The 22,337-nt window shown below is 39.7% G+C and overlaps 1 long non-coding RNA gene across 1 annotated transcript in view; it reads right to left on the reverse strand.

The window, feature by feature from the left end:
- Positions 1 to 3,664: 3,664 nt before the first annotated feature.
- LOC128311111 (uncharacterized) overlaps positions 3,665 to 22,337 on the reverse strand; it is a 66,153-nt gene continuing 47,480 nt past the window's right edge. The window contains exon 3 of the long non-coding RNA XR_008289083.1: positions 3,665 to 3,939. This is a non-coding gene — a long non-coding RNA (uncharacterized LOC128311111). The remainder of the gene's footprint in view (positions 3,940 to 22,337) is intronic.

Below are 22,337 nucleotides of genomic sequence, written 5' to 3' on the forward strand. Positions count from 1 at the left end.
AGTGGAAAGGTAAATCAAAAAGGAACAGAGAAAACCTAACTTTCTCTAGAGTTAACATGATTATCTAATAGTAATGCACCTTAAGTCTTTGCATACAAGGGAAGTCAGGAAAGCATCCCCATGTATAAGCTCAGCCCTGTGTTAGACACTTTATTTGCATGATCTAATTTAACCTCAAAACAACCCTATGAAGTAGGTGTCATTGCCTACTTTTTTGGATCAAGAAACCAAAGCTCAAAGAGTTTAGTAATCCTTCATATCACATAGCAAATAAGAGTGAAATCTGTATACTTCCTTTTTTCTCTTTACCTTATTTATCTATTACATTCGTTAAATTAGAAATCTGCCATTTTATACCCAATTATGGCTCAAATGACCATAAATGGCACCATCCAAGCCACTTGACAGATGGCATCTGGCTTACTCAAGGCACCTCCTACCTTGTCTTCAGGCTTCCAGTTTTGCTGTCACTCAATCTACTCTTCACATAGCCACTGGAGTGATATTTTTTAAATGCAACTGTTATCAATTTAAATGCAACTGTTATCAAATCCCACTCTCCTTCCCCTCCATTGTCCTTGATAACAAAACTTAAACTGCTTTGTCTTACAATGCTAAGATACAACCCCTCCCTAGTTTTCCAGCTTCATTTTCCCCAATGTCCTCCTCCCTTTCCGCTCACCTCTACTGTCCTTTCACCTTGTGTTCAAGTCAGAGTGAATTCCTTTTATTTCTTTCAGCAATTCCATGTTCTCTCTCATGTCTTTCTCTCCGCCCAAAATGCTCTCCCTGCTTGGATAAGTTTGACTTACTGTCCCAAGGCATCACATCCTCAGGGAGGCCTGTAGTCCCTCACACTTTACACTCCCATAGCACCCTGTGCTTTCCCTATCATGACGCTCAACACACTTTGTTGTGGTGGCCACAAGAATTCACCTCCCAGATCTGACTGAGGGGTATATAATTCAATGACTCCAGCATGGAAGCCATACTTACCTCCAGCAGCTTCCAGCCCATGACTGAGCTTAGAGGAATACTAAAGCAGGTCCATTCCTGGAAGATGTGATTCCTCTGATTGCTGACTTGGCTACAAACTCTCATCAGTGGTGCCAAAACTTTATGAGAATAGCACAGATTTGTCCTACATATATTTCTTGCTTCCTTCTCTCCTCCACAGGGTCAGACATGCATTGTGTTCTAATGGTTCTGTCGTGCTCTCCCAACCTCACCTAGCTCCCTCTCCATTTTCTTTTATAGGCATGTTCTCCAATAAGTCTCCTGCTGTCTGTTTCTCAGAGGACCAGAACTAACATCCTCATGTAATTCTCTATCTCTGCTCAATGGAGTCTGAGCCATATGAGAAAAGGGCCCACCCAGTCTGTTTTATAGAAGTCACTATTACAACTCCCATACCTAACACAGTGCCTGGCATATTGTAGCCACCCAGTAAAAACTGTCAAGTGAATGTCATTAAATGAAGAATGACTGATTCTTCTGAATCTGATTCCAGAGCCCATTTTCTTTTCACCTCTCCATGTTTCTTCCCTACTGCCTCTGCCTTACACACACACACACACACACACACACACACACACACTCACACACATACACACACACACACACACACACACACAGCAATACTCTGTGCTAGGTATGTTGTGATAATCAGATGTAAAGAACCATGGTTCTTGGGATGCCTGGGTGGCTCAGTCAGTTATGGATCCAACTTCGGCTCAGGTCATGATCTCACAGTCCATGGGTTTGAGCCCTGCCTCAGGCGCTGTGCTGACAGCTCAGAGCCTGGAGCCTGCTTCGGATTCTGTGTCTCCCTCTCTCTCTGCCCCTCCCCTGCTCATACTCTGTCTCTCTCTGTCTCAAAAATAAATAAAAACATTTAAAAAAAAAAGAACCATGGTTCTTACTCTCAAAAGAAGCTAATTGTATAGAAGCACTAAGTGTGATTTTTCAACAAGCCTTTGTGAGGAAGGGGTGAGGAAGCAGGAATAAGAAAAAATATCCAGGTATTTGGGAATAATACACCGAACCATTAAGATTTTGCTCTCTTTACTGCTGTATCTCTACTGCCTATAACAGTGAATGACACAAAGAAGGCAGTCAATAATTTTTGCAAGATGCATGGATGAATGAACTGATTCATTGAGTTCTATGGATTTTTCCATTCTCTCCATGTATGCCCTTGAAACAAATGTTCTAGAATTAACATAGATATAATGTAACAGTCTAAACTTGACCTTTATTTTCAAAATTTTTAATAACATTTTGCTTTGGGGTAAACACACCACTTGATAAAATGTCTCTTAAGTCTTGGTAGTATTTGAGGAATTGGAATTTGATTCTTAACATTCTAGGAGAAGCACTTAAGGAGTTTCTAGGTAAGAAATTAGAAAGTAAACTATTGGCAATTTATCCTTATGAAAATAAGAAATCTTGCCAAACAAAAGCATCCCTGATCAAAATGATACAACTAAAACACCATCACCACACACTACGACCAAGGCCTGTGCTGTGTACCGTGAGCACTGAAAAGCGGAACAAGATATGTCTTGTCATTGAGGACTCTGGTGTCACTGGAGATGAGGAAATTCACCTGAATACTTGAGACCCACTTAATGGTCCTCACAGATGCTCTTAACCATCTTTGAAGAGGTGATTAAGTTGTCATCACCTCCATAAACTCTCCCCAGATCCCCTTCTTCCTCTTTTTCTCTTTATTTTGTTTCATCATAGTCTACATTGATTTGGAGCTGGTTGGTCACATGCAGATCTGTTTATTCTCACTATTCATTTGAGAGCATTTGTTAATATATTCTATGTGATGGTATGGAAGTAATATCTTATAATCCTACAGCATGTCATGGCTTAAAAAAAGTAATCCCAACCCCTAAGTTTATCCTTTTTCAGCCCTGACAAAAATTCTCTGAAGCAGGAAGGACTGACACGGCAACAGTCACTCCACAGATGAGGACACTGAGACTTGAAAAGGTTGGAGTTGGACAGGCCTGGATTTGAATTCTAGCTCTGCTGTGAATTGTGTGGACTTGGAAGCTCATTTTTTTGCTCTGAGCCTCCGTTTCCTGTAAAATGGGGAATAATGTTGTCTTGCTTCTTACAGTTTAAAAAAAAATTTTTTTTAATGTTTATTTATTTTTGAGAAAGAGAGAGAGAGAGAGGCAGAGAGAGAAGGAAACACAGAATCCTAACCAGGCTCCAGGGTCTGAGCTGTCAGCACAGATGTGGGGCTCAAAATCACAAACTGCAAGATCATGACCTGAGCTGAAATCAGACGTTTAATTGACTGAGTCACCCAGGCACTCCTACTTCTTATAGTTTTGAAGATCAAGTGTATTGTGTGCAGATCTCAGCTAGAGACTGACATATAAATAATTCATTAATAAACAGTAGGAATAAATGAACAAATAAGGTGTGTTACAGAGCTAATTAAAAGGCATGTTTTGAACCCAGATCTCAACTCCAAGTCCAGAGATCTTTTGAAGATACCCTTGATTAACTGTCTTAAATCATAAGCTTCTTTATGGCAGAAGGGACTTTTAAGTCATCTTTGTATCTACAGAAGGCCTTAACAGACTACTTTTCAATTTCTAAGGGCTAAACATTATTAATTAAATACAAATAGTTATCTTACTGAATTTCCAGTCATCTTTCTTCAATCCCCTAAGGTCTCAGAGTACCTGATATATACTATGGCAATATGTTGGGATTGTGTTTGACCATGAGCAAGAGAATATATGACAATAGTAGCTTACATATAAGATATCATTCATCTCATGCAAGAAAAGAATGGGAATAAGTTGCAGTTGTCCAGGGCTTCTCTAACGGTACAACAATGCCATAAGGGAACCACGTTTCTTCTATCTTCTTTCTTCATGGCCTTAAAATGGCTGAACCTTAATCCAGCGTCTACATCAGCATGTCCATGTTCCAGGCAGAAATAAAAGTGAAGAGAGATGTATAAATAACCAAAGAGCAAGAACTGCCTTACTAGCAACTGGTAGCTGCAAGGAGGCACAGATTATGGACAGATAGAGGTATAATAAGGCACCCAGCCTCTATTATTATAAAGGAGACAAAGAAAAGGAATTGAGACAAGGGAATTTCTCTTCATGAACCCAGAACCTAGCATGGTGCTTGACAAACAGCAAGTCATTAGTAAAAAATTGTCCAATATATAAGTATATCCTTAGTAGCCCCAAGACCTCAGTCTAGCCAAATTGGCTTTATCAGCGAGCCCCATGTGAAAAACACTTGGCAAATTCTGGGGCTCGCTGATCACCATTTACCTAAAGGCCAGCTGAACTTCTGCAAGTTTTAGGGTACCAAAGTACTGGAATCTCTCTTACATCTTCCTGACCAGCACTATCTTCATAATGCCAGTGATGCTGACTAGATCAGGATCTGAGAAGCAAACATCCTTTTGGTATAGATGGCCATCATCCTCACGGCCAGCACTATGCAAATATTTTTTCCGAGATACATTTATTGGTGACTGCATGAAATTCACTCTGCTAACTCATGCCAAGGGTTCTCTCTGGAAACCTCATAGAACCAACATGGAGTTGCCGCAGAAAGTTATGCTGCATCTGATAAAACCATCAGCGCTATGGCTGAGGTGTTTCATTAGGGCGAAGGTGGAGTAAAAGCAGAAATTCGCTAGAGCCGCTAATCTCTCTGCAGCCAGCAGCTAAGAGTTTCAAATTGAGCCCTAAGTTTAATGTGATTTAGTATATTTGCTCAGTGTGCCATTTTACCCCTGGGTTAACATGGGAAAATGAAGAAAGAGCTAATTGCACTATTATCTCTTCAACATAATGGGCCAGTGCCCCAGAGCAGCTGCTGTTCTTATTAGATCCTGTCACCAGGGGGAAATACTGCTTTCTCTTTCCCAAGGTTCAACTTCTTTTGTTCACTAACTGTGACACACTTGTCTGGCTTGCTACTCTACGTCGGGTGCCATAGTCATACCCTCTCTTTAGCATTCTTTCTCCCAAACCCTTGATATCAAGTTTGTATCTCTAAATTAACAACTTTGATTCTGAAGGCAATGCATCTCTGGAAATCGTTCATAATCGTTCCCTAATCGTAGGGAAAAGAGAGTACTTCAAGAGGTCCTGAGCCCTATTCCTATCAATTACTAACTGTGGGTCCCTGGGCAAGTTATGTAATTTGCCCTGAACCTCAGTTTCCTCATCTGTAAAATGGGGATAATAGTAGATGCTAACTCTGAGGGCTATGAAGAATAATGAAATAAGCGGGGCGCCTGGGTGGCGCAGTCGGTTAAGCGTCCGACTTCAGCCAGGTCACGATCTCGCAGTGCGTGAGTTCGAGCCCCGCGTCAGGCTCTGGGCTGATGGCTCAGAGCCTGGAGCCTGTTTCAGATTCTGTGTCTCCCTCTCTCTCTGCCCCTCCCCCGTTCATGCTGTGTCTCTCTCTGTCCCAAAAATAAATAAACGTTGAAAAAAAAATTTAGAAATAAGTGAATTGTTTAGCCTTGTGTATATGGTAGACACTCAATTGCTATATATAATTATGATTATTAATTTTAAATACACTTTATACATCATGCAAAATGATTGAAAACATGGCAGAAGGTGTTAAAGGAGAATTACAAAACATAAAGAAGGGGTGCCTTAGCAGCATTCTCTAAGTAAAGCATTTATATTATGGAAGATTACATTTTTATTACCTTTGCTCTATGTGTGGGGATGAGTGGAGTGACAATCAAGAAAAACAAGAAGCTTGGGTATAATAAAGTAACTAATATTTGGATAGTATATGAGAGCTTTCAATTATTTCCTCAAGTAATTTACTGAGAGTTAGATAACACATGAATTATGAATAGAGGAACACAAGATTTGTGGTTGGAATACATATCTTAAAGTCTCAGCTCTGTCATTTGCCAATTATACAAACTGGGGCAAGAAATTCACCTTTTCTGGGGCTTTTCCAACATGTAACACAGGTATGATTTGATTTACCCTCAGATGTTTTGAAAATGAAAATGAAAAATTAACTTAGAAAAGCTTCAAACACTTAAAAGCCACACAAACACCTGCATATGAGTGTTTCCAGTAGCTTCATTCATAATCTCAAAAAAAAAAAAAAGGGAATCAACCAAAATGTTCTTTAATAAGTGAATGGATAAAAAAAAACTGATACTGATCTTGTTTTCTAATACCACTCTCCAATAAAAAGAATGAGGACTCACGGAAGAGGTGAAGAATTCTAGGATTGAGGCAGGAAATCTACAAGGTAAGTATGGAGCATCTCGTACTGCCAAAAAGTAAGAAGCTCCTAAAACAAACAAACAAACAAACAAACAAACAAACAAACAAATCCACAGTCATTGGGATATGTTAAAGGAACATAACAGCCAACCAATGGCCAAAGCTGAAACAATTTGAGGATCAAAATAAAATTTTACTGGATTAGAACTCAAAATAGAAAATAAATATCCATGAGGCCATACAGATATAAATAAATGTTTGAATATATAAGTAAGTGGGGAGAAGAGATAAATTTCCCATACAGAAAAATTTCAAGTGCTTTAGGTAAATATTCTGTCCTCAAGGAGGTGGAACATAATTCCCCACACCTTAACTATAAGCTGCATATAATGACTTTCTTCCCAAGACACAGTAAAAAAAAGAAAAGAGGATATGTGTGGTGGGGGGAGTTATTTTATAGTGGGGAAACATGACAAATACTGCCTCAGCCAGGTGATCAGGGGCAACATCAACAGTCATAAATAGTGTTGATAGTATGTAGCCTGAATATGATGTGATAGAAATGTCATTTTATGTCTGTGACCTTCCTCCAAAAACCCCATAACCCTTGCCTAATCATGAAAAAAAGCAACAGACAAATTCCAATAGATGGGCATCCTTTAATATACCTGACCAGTACTCTTCAAAACTCTCAAGATTCTACAAAAAATGAGGGAAGGCTAAGAAATGTTCACAGCCAAGAGAAGCCTGTGGAGACATGACAACTAAATGCAATGTGACATCCTAGATGGAATTCTGGAGCAGAATAAAGTCATTAGGTAAAGCCAGAGAACATGTGAAGAGAGTATGAACTTTAGTTAATAATAATCCACTAATTTTGGCTCATTAATTGTAACAAATCTACCAGAGTAATGTTGATTATAGTAGAAGATACGTGTGGAAATATATGGACAGAACTCTCTGTATTATCTTCCCCATTTTTCTATAAATCTTTTCTTAAATATTATGTTTATGTAAAAATAAAATAAAAAATAAGTCATGCAGAAAAAAACTACCATTTGATTTCACTTATATGTGGAATCTAAAAAACAAAACAAATGAACGACAAATTTGCAGAGTAACAGCTGTAGAAAGTATCTTGTCTTTCAGACCATTGCACTTGTTAGCTTAAAATGCTCCCATAGCTTCCTATCATACTAACCTAAAACCCAAATTCGAATGGCCTCTAAGACCCTATATGCTTTGGTGCCTATGTCCCTCTCTTAAATTAGCTCCTTGGCTCATTCACCACATGCTAGCTCATTGTCCTTCTCCCTGTTTCTTGAATATGCCAGGCATATTCCTGCCTTATAGCCCTTGTACTTGAAGTTCTGTCTTCCTGAAATGCTCTTCATCTAGCTCTCAGTTCAGCTCTCTCCTCCTTGAACTGGCATTGTCTGGCACAATCTGAAATCACCCATTCCTCCCCTGAGTTAGCTCCTTGGTCGTCCACGAAGCAGGTCCCAAGAGATATTAGGCATGCATGGGATGTCCTAGGAGGTATGCCTGTGGGAGCTAGGGGAGCTGTCACACTGGGGTGTTAAGTCTGACCCCTGTAAAGGGAAAGGAAAGAGGGTTGGATAAGAAGCATCTCAGGGGTGCCTAGGTGGCTCAGTTGATTAAGTGTCCAACTCTTGATTTCAGCTCAGGTCATGATCTCATGGTTTGTGAGTTCAAACCCCATGTCAGGCTCTGTGCTGACAGCACGTGTCGCCCACTTGGGATTCTCTCTCTTCTTACTCCTCTCTCTCTCTGCCCCTCCACCCACTTGTGCTCCTGTGTGCGCTTTTTCTCTCTTTCAAAATAAATAAATAAACTTCATTTTTTTTTTAAAAGCATCTCAGACTGTGGTGCGGTTCTGACAGTTTTGTTAAGGGTGATACAGAGTCCTCAAGCCAGAGTCACCACTGGAGGAGTCCTGCATACCACAGCAATGAGCTGGCCTTAGTATCCCCACCAAGCTCAGTCACTGGCTGGGAGTAGCACTGGCTAAGTGTGATCTCAGCGTCAATACTGCAATGCATTCAGGGTGCAACAGCTTAGGCCACTGACCAATGATTTCCCATTTCCTGTAGTGGGAGATGTTCATGGAGGCCACATGCCCACTACAGCATGCTCTATCACCTCCCTTTGTTCATTTCTTCATAGCACTTATCAATATTTGATACATCCTATTAATGTGTCTACTGCCTCCCTGTCCTCATACCACTGACAAGAGTACAGATGTTTTAGCTGTCTCATTCATCACTGTAACCCAGTACCCAAACACTTCCTGGCACACAGTAGGTGCTCAAAAAAGGTATTAAATGACTCTCTAGGTTTGTGGCAGGGAAAAAAGAAAAAGAGGACCAGTCCATATTCCCTCTCTTTACTGGTACATTCCAATAGATGGGACTCTGCAGTAAAAACCAATCAACTTTGTATACATTAAAAAAGAAACCTGCTGAACTTTTCTTCTGCCCTGATTCATACTAAACTAGGTTATCCATTATAACCACACCTTTCCCTTATCTTGTCTGTATTTTCCTAACAGGAGACATTCTATTTAATCCACATTCAGGAGAGAAAAGTTATAATAATATAGGGTAGTTGCATAGTATTTTGTATTCTTAGTTTGCAAAGTACATCCACATTCATCATCTCATTAATTCCCCTCAACAATCCTACGTGGTACTTATTATTATCCTCATATTCTAGAGGGGAAAACTGAACATAAACACAAAGAAAACCAGAAGAAGCCAAGATTAGAATGCCCACATGAAATTCTCCCAGTAGAAGGAAACAGTAGTACATCTGGTCCAGGTGGAATTGTTTGATTATTCCCCCAGAGGTCCAGTCGGAGTCAATGCAGCAATTCTTTGTAAGATCAGAAAATGAGTTTTAAAACAAAATCTATTGTTTGACCCATTTCCCTTTGAAGTATTTTTGTTTTCCTGACTCTAGTTTTTTTTTTTTTTAATTTGATTACACAACTTTAATTTTCTGGGCATCTACAATTCTGTGCTAAAAGATTCCTGCCCTGATCTCTACATGGAATGTTGGCTTACAAGCAAACTCTTGATATCAGCATTTCCTGATGTGGTTCAGTAAAGTCCTCATTCATTTCTCTTTGCAAGGTTATTTTTCACTTTTACAGACTATAGTATATGTTTAATATATATATATATATATATATATATATATATATATACACATATATACTATTTATTTCCTATACCATAGCTAGTGATTCATCTATTGTTTGATCCAATTGTTATTTATTATACGCATGTTTCCCTGGGAGATGTCATGGGACCTATAAAGGAAAGGTAACTATGATCTCTTCATGGAAAGGCTGGGATATGAATTAGATCATAAAAGACAGAGAGATCAAGAAAAGAATTCAAAAATTAAAAAAATATATATTTTTAGAGAGGAAGGGGCATGCACATGAGCAAGTGAGCAGGGAAGGGGCTGAGGGAGAGAGAGAATCTTAAGCAGGCTCTATGCCCAGCATGGAGCCCAATGTGGGGCTCGATCTCACAACCGTGAGATCATGATGTGAACCAAAATCAAGAGTTGGACACTTAACCAACTGAGCCACCCATGCACCCCAAGACACAAGGTTTAAAATATAAGAATAGACAAGAAGTCTTAGAATAAAAAAAAGATGAAGCTCCAAGCCAGACGTTTAATTCTGTCATGGTATGCATGTTTCTCATGGATACCAATTTTGACTAGGCTCATCGTTCTCACAGTTTGGGCCTAAAGACCTTCCAAATGCCCCAAACACACAAACAACAGACAAAATATCATAACCTCTGTATCCAGTCCCACTGGTGTGCATGCATCCTCTTACACAGGTGGATGTCATGTTCAAGTCAGGCTGCATATGGGCCACAAGCTGCTATTCCCCACTCCCAGTTGCATGCCAGGCAGAGCTAAGAGATCCGAGCTCTTACAATTAGCCCCTTAGATTTCTTCACAGTGAACAGCCACGACAACTGACTGGAACCAGTCCTACAGATGAAACCAACCAGCCACTCCAGACCTGGCTCTGCTCAGGACAAGAAGACAGTTAAGTGAATCTTGTCACTTTCCTCTTCTTACCTTGATTGAACCTGAATTGACTATCCCAATAATATTTCACAATAAGAGCCAAAGTTACTTAAAGTCACATTTGTTTGCAATCTCCTTGTACATAGCTCAAAATAATGTCACTAAGATAGCTCACATGTGTACAAACCTCATTTGACTTTTATGAGAGCCACAAGATGTTCCCATACTAGATGACACATGAGACAACTGAGACTGGAAATGAATTAAAATGACACTGAAAATGTTAAGGAATGATTTTCTGCAAATCTAGGTCTCCTCCTTCCTGCTTTGTCCCTTGTTTAGCAACCAAATAACAACCTTTTGAATACATCCATTCCAAGACTTGGGATATTACAGATTTTCTAAATACTAATCCTGGAATGATTCATACATGCAATTAGTTTTGTTTTAGTTGTGTTCTGGGAAACACTGGTTTAGTTCAGCCTCCTCCCATTGTATTGATGAGAAAGCTGAGACCCAAGGGGTCATGACTTCAGTATGATGAAATACACAGAAAGGCAAAATCAGAACTAAAAGTCAGGTATCCTCATAACTACTCTTCTTTTACACTTCACATTTAGGCCTCCTAATAGTGTCTTAAAAAGCTGCATGGGAGTCTGTTAAGACACCTGATGTGCGATACACTGAACAAAGGGTTAATAATACAGCCTTTGGGTAAAATGGTTAGAAAATTGGGTTCTCAATCTAAGTAAGGCTTTATCACAAAGATGTATAAGTTTGTTTATAAGCATGGCAGAGCCTAGGTTTCCAGACCCTTCTTTGGAAACTGCAGTATCATTCTGCATCCCATTTTTACAGGTATGCAGTACAAATTGAAAATAAATTCCAAAGAAGCTCTAAGGGGAAGACTGCAGTAATTTCAGCCTAGATGAGCTGAAAAAAATCACCTCTGAGCTAGACTATAAATCCGGCTATTTTATAGCTTTTCCTGTTCTATTCTTGTGCTTGTTCAAAAAAAAATTCAATTTCTTTAGTGAAACTGTATTTAAAAAAAAAAGTACAGAATGCAAAGTAGATCTTAAAGTCAGAACTTCTATCAAGACAATCTTATCTATATGGATAAAAACCCATATGGATATCTCTTGGGCTTTCAGATAGTCTGCCTGGAGGTACCCCAGGTTTTCATGCAGCATACAACTCAGACAAATCTTGAGGTCCATACTTCCCTAAAGAAGGTGGCAGTGCTGGATCAGGGGATGATGGCCCCAACCCAGGTATTTTGCTTACTGTCATCACATAAGGCATACCTCACACCCACCAAGCCAACAGTCTCTTCCTGGGGGCAAGGAAATGATTTAACTTGGGTTCTGCTCTACCATTTTGAGGTACACAGAGATACAAGAGAGGTCATCCAACTAGACAGTAACTGAGGGATTACAGAAATCTAGTCAATATGTGATCAAAGTATAGATTTAATATTAACTTTCTGTGAAAGAGCAAACCAGATGTTTTAAATCTTACAGTACAGGTCTTCCATTTATAAGAAACACTGGGCTCAACTTCATTTTGCTTTTTTTCCAGCTTCTAAGATTTTTTTCCTTTGCTTAGCAATGTATCTAAAGCTTCCTGCCTGAATCTCCCTCCAGTTATTATTTACATACACTCAACATTACAGAATTTTCTTAAAACCCTGGTGAGTCAAGCTTAAAGCAGACTACAAAATTTCCAGTCACATGGCAATCTGCCTTCACCCATGTGTCCTTAAACTATTTAGATGCTACCGAAGACCTTTGTCAAGGTGGTTTTCTTTTCTTTTTTCTTTTAATGTTTATTTGTTTTTGAGAGAGAGAGAGAGAGAGAGAGAGAGAGTGTGTGCACGTGCACCAATGAGCATGAGTGGGGAAGGGCAGAGAGAAAGGGAAACAGAAAATCTGAAGCAGGCTCCGGGCTCTGAGCTGTCAGCACAGAGCCCAATGTGGGACTCGAACTCATGAACCGTGAGATCATGACCTGAGCCGAAGTCAGATGCTTAGCCAACTGAGCCATCCAGATGCCCCTGTAGAGGTGGTTTTCTAAGGGCATTTTTGAGCAAACAGAGGCAAAGACCAGGACAGCTTGGGTACAAAAACACTTTTTTCTTAAAATTGTATTTATACAATGCCTTACACTATATAAAGCACTTTTCCAAATCATTTAGTGGTTCGCAAAACTAAATGAACATTAGAATCTCTTGGAAACATACCAACTCTGATATCCCACTGCCAGAGATTCTGAATAGAAAGATCTTGGGCAGGGCCCAGGAATCTGCATTTCTATCAAACACCTGCAGGAGAGTCTGATGCAGGTTGTATACAGACCAAGCTTAGAAAAACTCTGACTTATAGAAGGCTGACCATGGCTGTGTCAGCTAATGATCACACTTTAGATAATTTTAGAGATCCTAAAAATAAAGAAGCTAATCCTCAAAGAGACATAGATATTTGCCTAATATCTTACATGGCGTGTGAGAGCTAGATTTCAAAAACCACATGTTTGATCCCAAATCTGAAGACATTCACATTAAAAAAGCTGAGTTTATTGTACATGAATTAAAACACTAGAATGAAAGTAAACATTGCTGTATTAGAGAAAGCAACTGTGTGTATGGGTAAAACCCAAAGGATAAAGAAGCCATTTGTGAGACAGAAGGATGAAAAGGAGGTTTTTTCCTTATCACCATAATGTCTAGTGGTCCCTCTCCAGACTTTTCCCCAGGAGTCACAGTCTCTGTCCCTGACCTCCTGGCTGTCACCTGGCCGGTCTAAAAATACTGGATCTCCTCACTGACATCAGAATATAAACTGATCCAGTATCAAGTGCAAATGAGGATATTTACTTCACTTTTAACTTTATACCTTTTCTTTCCATTGTTTTCTTCTCAAACTCCTGGCTCCTCTCTCTATTTCGCTACAGGATTCTAACTGTAAATAAGAGAGAAAAAAGTCTTTATTCAGTAATTTTTTGAATCATTCCTAAATTGGAATCAGACAGAATGCTAATATGAAATCTAATCTCTATTACTAACTTAATGTGTGATCATGGGCAAGTTGTTTACCCTGTCTGGGCTTTGCCCAATAAAGTGGTCAGACCAGAGTTCCTCTAAGGGCACTTTCAACTTTGAAACAGTGAGATCCAAACCCTTTAGAGTGAGCACTGAGTATGTGTAAGGCTCTGTGCTGAACTTGGATGATAATAATCAGTCATGGACCCTCAGCACGGAGCTCACCACTTACCCAGGCAGGATGCAATAGGTAGGGAATTTACTGAATTATGGGAAGGAATATTAAGGTGACAGGGAATCATGAAAGAAAGTAATATGAACCCAAGGGACAGAGTATTTCTACCATCTCTTGTCTGTTAGTAAAATATCACCTACTCTTGTCCCTTCCAATCTACCTGTGCACTACAGTCTGAGTGATCTCAAAATGCACATCTGATCACCATTCCAACATAAAACACTTTAAAGTCTTCCCCTTGATGGAGAGTGTGATGCTGAGTGAAATAAGCCATACAGAGAAAGACAGATACCATATGTTTTCACTCTTATGTGGATCCTGAGAAACTTAACAGAATCCCTTGGGGGAGAGGAAGGAAAACAAAAAACAAAAAAAAGAGGTTAGAGTCAGAGAGAGCCAAAGCATAAGAGACTCTTAAAAACTGAGAACAAACTGAGGGCTGATGGGGGGTAGGAGGGAGGGGAGGGTGGGTGATGGGTATTGAGGAGGGCACCTTTTGGGATGAGCACTGGGTGTTGTACGGAAACCAATTTGACAATAAATTTCAAATAAAAAAAAAATAAAAAAAATAAATTATGTCCTTTAAATAAATAAATAAATAAATAAATAAATAAATAAATAAAGTCTTCCCCTTGAACCTGCAATCCAAATTCCTTCGTGTGACCTAAAAGCCAGGGTCCATGTTTGTTTCATTCTATCTTGTATCTGCCCCCAGGGCCTATTACAGAGTAGGTAAAACTTGCTGAAGAAATAAATAAGAGTGAATGAAATGAGTGAAAATATGACTTGGAAGTTGGCCAGCCCTGAATGGAAAGCACAGCAGGCTGGAACAAAGACTGGAAGGGGAGAGGGGCAATGTTACATAGATGACATGGGAAGCAGGTTCATCCTCTTTACAAGACAGAGAAAAAGCAGACCAGGTTTTAATGCACAGAAAATCCTCCTTATTCTAATCTGAAAAGACAACTGAGATGCACAGTAGGAGCCTGTAAACACAGGGTAAGTCTGTCCTCTTTTTGGTGTGCCTGGTTGGCTCAGGCGGGTAAGCAAATGACTCTTGGTTTTGGCTCAGGTCATGATCTCATGGGTTTCGTGAGTTTAAGCCCTGCGTCAGGCTCCATACTGACAGAGTAGAGCCTGCTTGGGATTCTCTGTATCCCCCTCCCCTTTTCTGGCCCTCCCCTACTTGTGCTGTCTCTCTCTCAACATGAATAAATAAACTTAAAAAAAAAAAAAAGGTTTGTCCTCTTTTCAAGGGAATTAAAATTCTCAGAGCTCTTGGTATGGTTGGGACCACGAAGGCACTGAATAGCTTAATCACTGACACTGATGGCCAATTTTGCTGCTTTCAGAGTCGAGGGACTCGTGTGGAAGACCTAGGAATCAAGTCTATTATCTTGCAGACAGTTTTCACATCAGAACCTCATTTCCCCTCATTAGATTCCATGCCTTGCTCCATCTTTTACCTATTTATTCCCTTCATTTTGTCAGTCTGGCCACTTAGAGCTGGGATAAGCATGGGCTTAGGGCTCATCTGAGCAGCAAAATGGATAAGCAGTGCTTCATATTCACAATACTTCTCTTAGCTGATGAAATCTCCTAGGGAAAGTGGGGCAAACCGATTCAGAGTTGTCACAAACCTGAATGAGCCATATAGAGACACCTCGTATTGAGCACCATGCTGAGTGGTCTGCATGTATTATCCATAGGCAATTGCTGCCAGGTTGTTGAGTGTAGGCTGTAGATGCAGACACTCAGATTTTTCTGGGTCTGAACCTACCAGCTAGGTGACATAGGGCATGTTCACTAACCTCTATGGGCCTCTTTTACCTTGTTTGTAAAACAGAAATAATATCAGCATCTTCCTCATAGGTTGGACTAAATGAGTTTATATATGTAAAGTCTCTGGCACAGTTCTTGGTTTATAATAAGTATCACATAATTGTTCAATGCTGTGGCTGCTTTGTTTCTCATTTGGTCCTCTTTTAAAAAAAAAAAATGAAGTATGACTTGGCATTTCCCAGAAAACTGAGCACTGGAAAGTTTAACTGACTAGCCCAAGGTCACGCAGCTAGTAAGTGGCAGAATGCTACAGAACCCAAGCCACTCTGACACCAAACCCCATGCCTACACCGTGGACAACATTTTCAAGATCCCAAACGCTGAGATGAGTGCAATCAGAATTGCAAAGGGAAACTGGCATTGCAAAGATGGGTGAATGAATGAATGAATGAATGAATGAAGTCACTGATGCAGTCCAACTGTGCAAATTATCAGCTGAACTGCCTGGCCACAGTTTTTAATGTGCAAAGTGAGGACAAGTGTAGTTCATACACTAATTCAAGACAGGGAACACACGTCTGAACGACCACTCTGAACCAATCTATATACTTAGAAAAATATTGCACAGAGGAATCACAAAGCAAAATGTTTTTATTGCCAGTTGCTACCAGAGATAAAAGTTGATTGAAAAAAAAAAGAAAGAAAAATCCACTAGACTAAGTTCCGTGAGGTGAGGTGTTGAATGTCTTGTTCACAAGTACAATGGTTGGCAACCAGGAGGTAATCCATAAAAGCTTTGAATGGAATGAAGAAGCACAATGTATCTGTTCATTAGATATGAACAACACCAAATTCTAGATTTTATATATGGTGGAAATGTGAATATTCAATATATTATATAAGTGTAAGCATATGAAGTGCTACAAACGAGAATTCAGGTTGCTGTGGATGCATAAAGCAGGAGAACCTGATCTTGTCTGGGCATGAGGAAAGGTTTTTTTAGGAAAGTGATGTGTGACTCAACACCTGAAGAATGGGTGGGGGAAACCAGGTTAATGGGTGGCAGCAAGACTGAGACGCAGAGCATGTGATTCATAACTGCTGCTTCCAAAATATTATACAATAACAGTATGAAAAGATGAGAACATTTGCTTTTTGTTGATTAAGAGAAAAGAACAAAACAAGGAAAGTCAAAGTTGAGATAAGGAAAAAGCTTTGAAACACAGAGCTAACGTGAAGGATGTACATTGTGATTTCATGTCCAAGAAGATGTTACAGCAGACAAACGGGGGAAAAAGCCCAACAGCTTGTGTTGTTACAGAGATGGTGCCTTCCTGGAACAAGGGTTGAAGGCTACACTCCAAATTCTTTCCAGCCCTGAGACTCTGTAATTCCAATTAGAATTAGGGTCGCCTTGTTTCCCAACAGCAATCCCAGCATGAGCTCAAAGCCAAACCAGGAAAGGTATTAATCTCCATAACCAGCGCTCCTCAGCCCAGGGAAGTTGTTTTTCAAGGCTTTTCTCTCTTTTTAAATTGACCACACCTCCCATATGGCTGTACTCTTCATGCTGTCTGGTTGCTCCTCTTGTGGGGAAAATGATAAGAGAAACAAATAAATTCATGTTTATGTAATAATGACTCAATTCTAATTCTTCTAGGCATATCTGATGGTGCCAGAATGGCAGAATTGTTAAAGAGCATAATTCTAGAATCAGATCTGGACTGAATCCCAGTCCCACCAGTTATAAGTTGTATGATCTGGCCATTGGTCTGAGCCTCATATTCCCATGTATCACATGGGAATAATAATTGTACACATGCTGTGTGGACATACCTCATATGGTGGTAGTGAGGCATGTGAGATGATGAACGGAAAGGAGTCCATATTTTGCCTGGCAGAGTGCAATCCCTCAATCCTAGTCAATATCTTTATTGTTCACAGGAGGACTGTGCTAACAGGATCATGTGTTGCTTGAAGGAACCTGTATTATAATGGTGACAGTTCAGGCACTATGGCACTGAAATAGGGGAGTTAGAAGTATTCTGAGGATCGGGAGATTAACAGCTATCGATTTGCAAAGCAAAGCTTAGTATAGCAATGCTTTCTATTCCCAAATTTGTCATTAGTGCTTTGAAGGTCTGAAATCAAGGCACGGAGGGATTAAGCAATTTGTCCAAAGACATTCAGTTAGAACGTGATGGAGCTTTAATTTGAACACAGGCAATTCTGACATCAGAGTCCAGGCACTTAAGCAATTTCTACCAGTTCCAGCCACATCAGCTGTAAAACAAACCCACTGGCTTCAAAAACGGCAAAAGAGTATAGCAGCTATGTGTGGAGTCAGACATCCCGGTTCAAATTGGAAGTCTTCCACCTATTAGCTTTCTGAGCTATCTTCTACAGTTTATTTAACCTTGTTAAGCCTTGGTTTCCTCATCTGTAAAATGGAAGACATAACAATTGTTCTTGTCTATTTCATTTTCATGGGAATGAAATCACATTCTTAGCTGAATGCCTAGTCCATAATAACTGATAATATTTAAAAGTTAGTAAACTTTGAGAGCTAGAAAAACCTAAAATACCATTTCTAATTCCTGATTTGTTAAATAAGTTGAAGAACTACAGAGACTTGTGCAAAGTCACCTGAATCATTAGGAATTGCTGTTCTAACTCCTGCAGTTTTTCTTAGTGGCGGGAGTTGAGTCTTAGCTTGTAATCTCTCAGGTGCTTAGTGTTCTAGAGGTTGGGAGAAGGAAAGAAGGAAAGGATGAGTTAGGGAATAAAGAAGGGAGAAGCAAAGGCAGGAAGAAAACTTACCACAGAGGATTCCATGGTCTGACTCCAACTCCAATCACATGGAAGGTCCAGATCTCATTCTAACCTCAGCATTAATGATTTTCTCTGATAGCACTCTCCACCAGTCTGCAGCCAATTTCTTTTCTACTTTTTTCTGTTGTCTGCAGCTATCCAACATCCCACCAGAAGTTTGGGGATGGGGAGACTCTGATGCAGGGGACTTTAGTTGGGATATGGCACATAAGGGAAGTCTATAATTTAAGTCAAAACCTGCTAGATAGGACACTCTACATCCTTCACTTCACTGCCCTTGTTCATCCTTTTGACACTGAAAGGGCTCTGCACATGGATACTCCATGTGCCATTAGGTGTGCAGGGATAATAACACTGCCAATCAGTCCACACGCCAAGAAGATAATATGCCACTGTTTTTTCTGGCTCTATGCCCATTAAGAGGTACGGTGATTTTCCATTATCCTTAAATTTCTTAAGCATTGAATGTTTTAGTGATGGCTTTAAAAGCATCACCACGGCACTATGGGTAATGTCTCTGAGTATAAGCCCTTTACATATTTTATTTAATTTAAATGATCAGTTTAACAGTTAATATGTTTCCAGAGAATGACTATTGTTTGTCACTTTTTTTTTTCTGTGTCAAAATTTCTATCAGATCCTAAGTTTTAAGGTAAGAATGAGCTAACAAAGAGAGAGTAAAAAAAGATGAATATACAAAGTTGTACTTCTGTGTGTTTCAGTCTGTCAGACAACACAGCTCTCATGTCCTTCTTAGCCATGGCAGCCATATTCATACTACCCACCAGGGTCTCAGAATATTCACCTCTTCCCAGCTAAGAGCTAAATTTGGTAGGGACCAATGCAGATCTCAATTAAATCAACATTTTAGCATTCAGATTGATGTTGCTTGTGGTCCAGATTTTCTGTCTGCATAGTTATGACCTAAATAAGCGTGGTTAATTGTCCCAAAGCTTGCTTTACTGACCTGTGCTCTGGGTGAGTTTTGACTATCTAAATTCCTGATTTGCATCTTGTCCTGGGGTTCCAGACTGTGTGTATCTTTGTCTCATTGTCTTGGTCCTCTGAACTTCTGTCTCTTTTGGTGTGTGATTATGTAATCCATGCAAGAACATTGTCCTTGGTGATCTAAGGATCCTCAAAGGCTCTGGATCAGTGCTGCTTTCCAGTGAGCATGAGTTGACCACATTTGGCTAGAGTGGATTTTATATCTGACCACCTTAGTAAGCCAGAGTAATGGGAACGGCTAACATTTACTGAACCTCTTTATATTCAAGCCCTGTGCAGAGGATTTAATTTGCATTATCCCATAGAAACTTAACAACAACCATAAGGGGTAGACACTATTATTTTGCCCAGGAAGCTAACACTAAGAGACGTTGAGTAGACCAGCAAGTGATAGAGGTGGATGCTTAAGTCATGAGGATAGAAGCCTTATGATTGGGATAGGTGCTTTTATAAAAGAGACCCCACAGAGCTCCCTAACCAGCTATACGCAACTTGGAAGACAGTCTTCATCAGAAACTAATCATTCTTTAATTTTGGACTTCCAGCCTCAAGAACTGTAAGAAACAAATTTCTGTTGTTTATAAGTAACCCAATCTGTGACATTTTATTATAGCAGCCCAAACAGACTTAGTAGGTGTCTAAAGGAAGCCTAGAGAACAAGAATCTAAAAATGTGCAAGAGCCTAAATGCCCCCCCACAGGCATGGCCTCTTAGGGACACTGACACTGTCAAAAACCCCATTGGGCACTTGCCAAATTGTATTTGTGTCTCTGCTTTATTCTTTCAAAATTTCCAAGTGGTAATCAGGACCATTAAGCTAACAAACCTAAGTCGTATGTCTGTACTTAGGGAGTACCAAGCAATCCTAAGACCTTTAGGAAGAAATAAGTCCTGTTTCCCACAACAACCACCCATGGAGAATTCCCCCATAACATGAAGAGTATTCAAAGGCTGAGTAGCATAATTGTATGCATGACTGTATATCAGTTGACTTGTTTGTGTGTCTAGGCAGATTGTGAGCTTCATGAGAACATAAACTGGGTCTGTCTTGGTCCCTGAAGGGGGCCGAACTCCTAGCCTAAGGTTTGTCTCATAACAAGTGCCCAATAAATGCATGTTTAATGAACAAATGAAAGAAATGTTTTTGGGGTGGTTCCTAGAAAGGGGTATGATTATCAGGATAAGATAGGGGAAGGCCACTACATAGGTGGAATACTATGAACAGAGACAGGGAGGCAGGAACCATCTGGCCTTACAGGGGAGAGGACGAAGAAAATGGTCTCAATGGAGAAGGTTCAGTAATAGTTGAGACTAATCAATAAGATGCGGTCAAATTATGAAAAGCCTCCTAGGCTTAGAAGCATAAGGAAAGCAGTGGGGGTGGGAGCCAACATATGTTCTTCTTCTGTTAACAGCTTACTTGTGACCTATAATAAATTCTACAGTTTAATGTGTGCAATTTGATAAGTTTGACAAATGCGCACACCTGTGAAACCATCAGTATGATCAACACAATCAAGAAAATGAACATATACATTCCCCTGAAAATGTCCTCATGTCCCTTTGTAATCCCTCTTTTCTGCCTAATCCCTCTTTTCTGCCTTTCCCCACTGTCTTCCCACCAGTCCCCAGGCAATCACTGATCTGCTTTCAGTCACTATAGTTTGGATTTTCTCAATTTTTGTATAAATGGAATATACAGTAAGTGCTTTTTGGGGGGGAATATACAGTGGGTCTGTTTTTTGCATTCAGCACAATTGTGTTGAGATGCATCCGTATTGGTATCAATAATTAAATCCTTTTTTATTGTTGAGTAATATTTAATGGTACCACAATTTGTTCATCCATGTGACTGTTGATGGAAATTCGGGTTGTTTCCAGTGTTTTGTTGTTATAAATTAACATATGAACATTTTATATGTTATGAATGTTACAAATATAAATTTTATATGGTATTTCTCTTGGAGAAATAAACCTAGGAGAAGCATGGTTGGGTCATGCGGTAGTGGTGTCTTTAGCTTTATAAGAAACTGTCAAATTCTTTTCTAAAGTGGTTTTACAAATTTCCATCCCCACCAGCAGTGTAATGGAACTCCAATCGTTCCACAGTCTTAACCAACACTGCTATGGGCATTAGAATTTGTACTGGTATTACAGTTTTAGCCATTCTGATAGGTGTAAAGTGATACTTCCTTGTGGTCTCAATTTGCATTTCCCTAATGAATAATGATGTTGAACATCTTTTCATACGTTTCCGCACTTACTTTATAAAGTGTGTATCTTCTTCTTTTGCCCATTTTAATGGGGTTGTTTGTGGCTTTTTTCTACAGTTGAATTTAGAGTTCTTGATTCTAGATTCAAGCCCTTTATCCAAATTGTTATACAGTTGTAGTAACAACAACCACCACCACCACTTACTTTGAGCTAACAGTGTGCTGCTTACTTTACGCATATTGTCTCAATGCTTACAGCAGTCCTATGAGCAATCTAATTATAATTATCCCAGTCCTACAAGTAAGAAACCTGAGGCTGGGGCGCCTGGGTGGCTCAGTCGGTTGAGCGTCCGACTTCGGCTCAGGTCATGATCTCACAGTTTGTGGGTTCGAGCCCCACATCAGGCTCTGTGCTGACCTCTTGCTCAGAGCCTGGAGCCCGCTTCAGATTCTGTGTCTCCTTCTCTCTCTGCCCCTCCCCCGCTCACACTTTGTCTCACTCTGTTTCTCAAAAATAAATAAATGTAAAAAAAATATTAAAAAAAAAAAAGAAACCTGAGGCTTACAGAGATTAAGTAACTTGGTTAAGATCACACTGCTAATAAGAGGTGGAGTCAGAACATGAACTGCAAAGTCCATTGTTTTTATGTCATTGCCAAAGAGACCTAGGAAAATCAGTCCTCACTAAATAGAGCAAACTCTCCAAGAATTTTTTTTTAAATAGAAATATTTTTACTGTGAGAGAATAAATTGTGTTTGTTAACTCACCTAAGAAGTCTTTAAAGAAGGTTTGACCTGAGTCCCATAACACATTTTGGAACAGAGAGTTCTGTTCCAGAACAAAATACATGGGTAAGGTTAATCATAGCTTGGCTGCTTAACACTCT

Source organism: Acinonyx jubatus, chromosome A1 (genome assembly GCF_027475565.1).
Source record: "Acinonyx jubatus isolate Ajub_Pintada_27869175 chromosome A1, VMU_Ajub_asm_v1.0, whole genome shotgun sequence".
NCBI lineage: Eukaryota > Metazoa > Chordata > Mammalia > Carnivora > Felidae > Acinonyx > Acinonyx jubatus.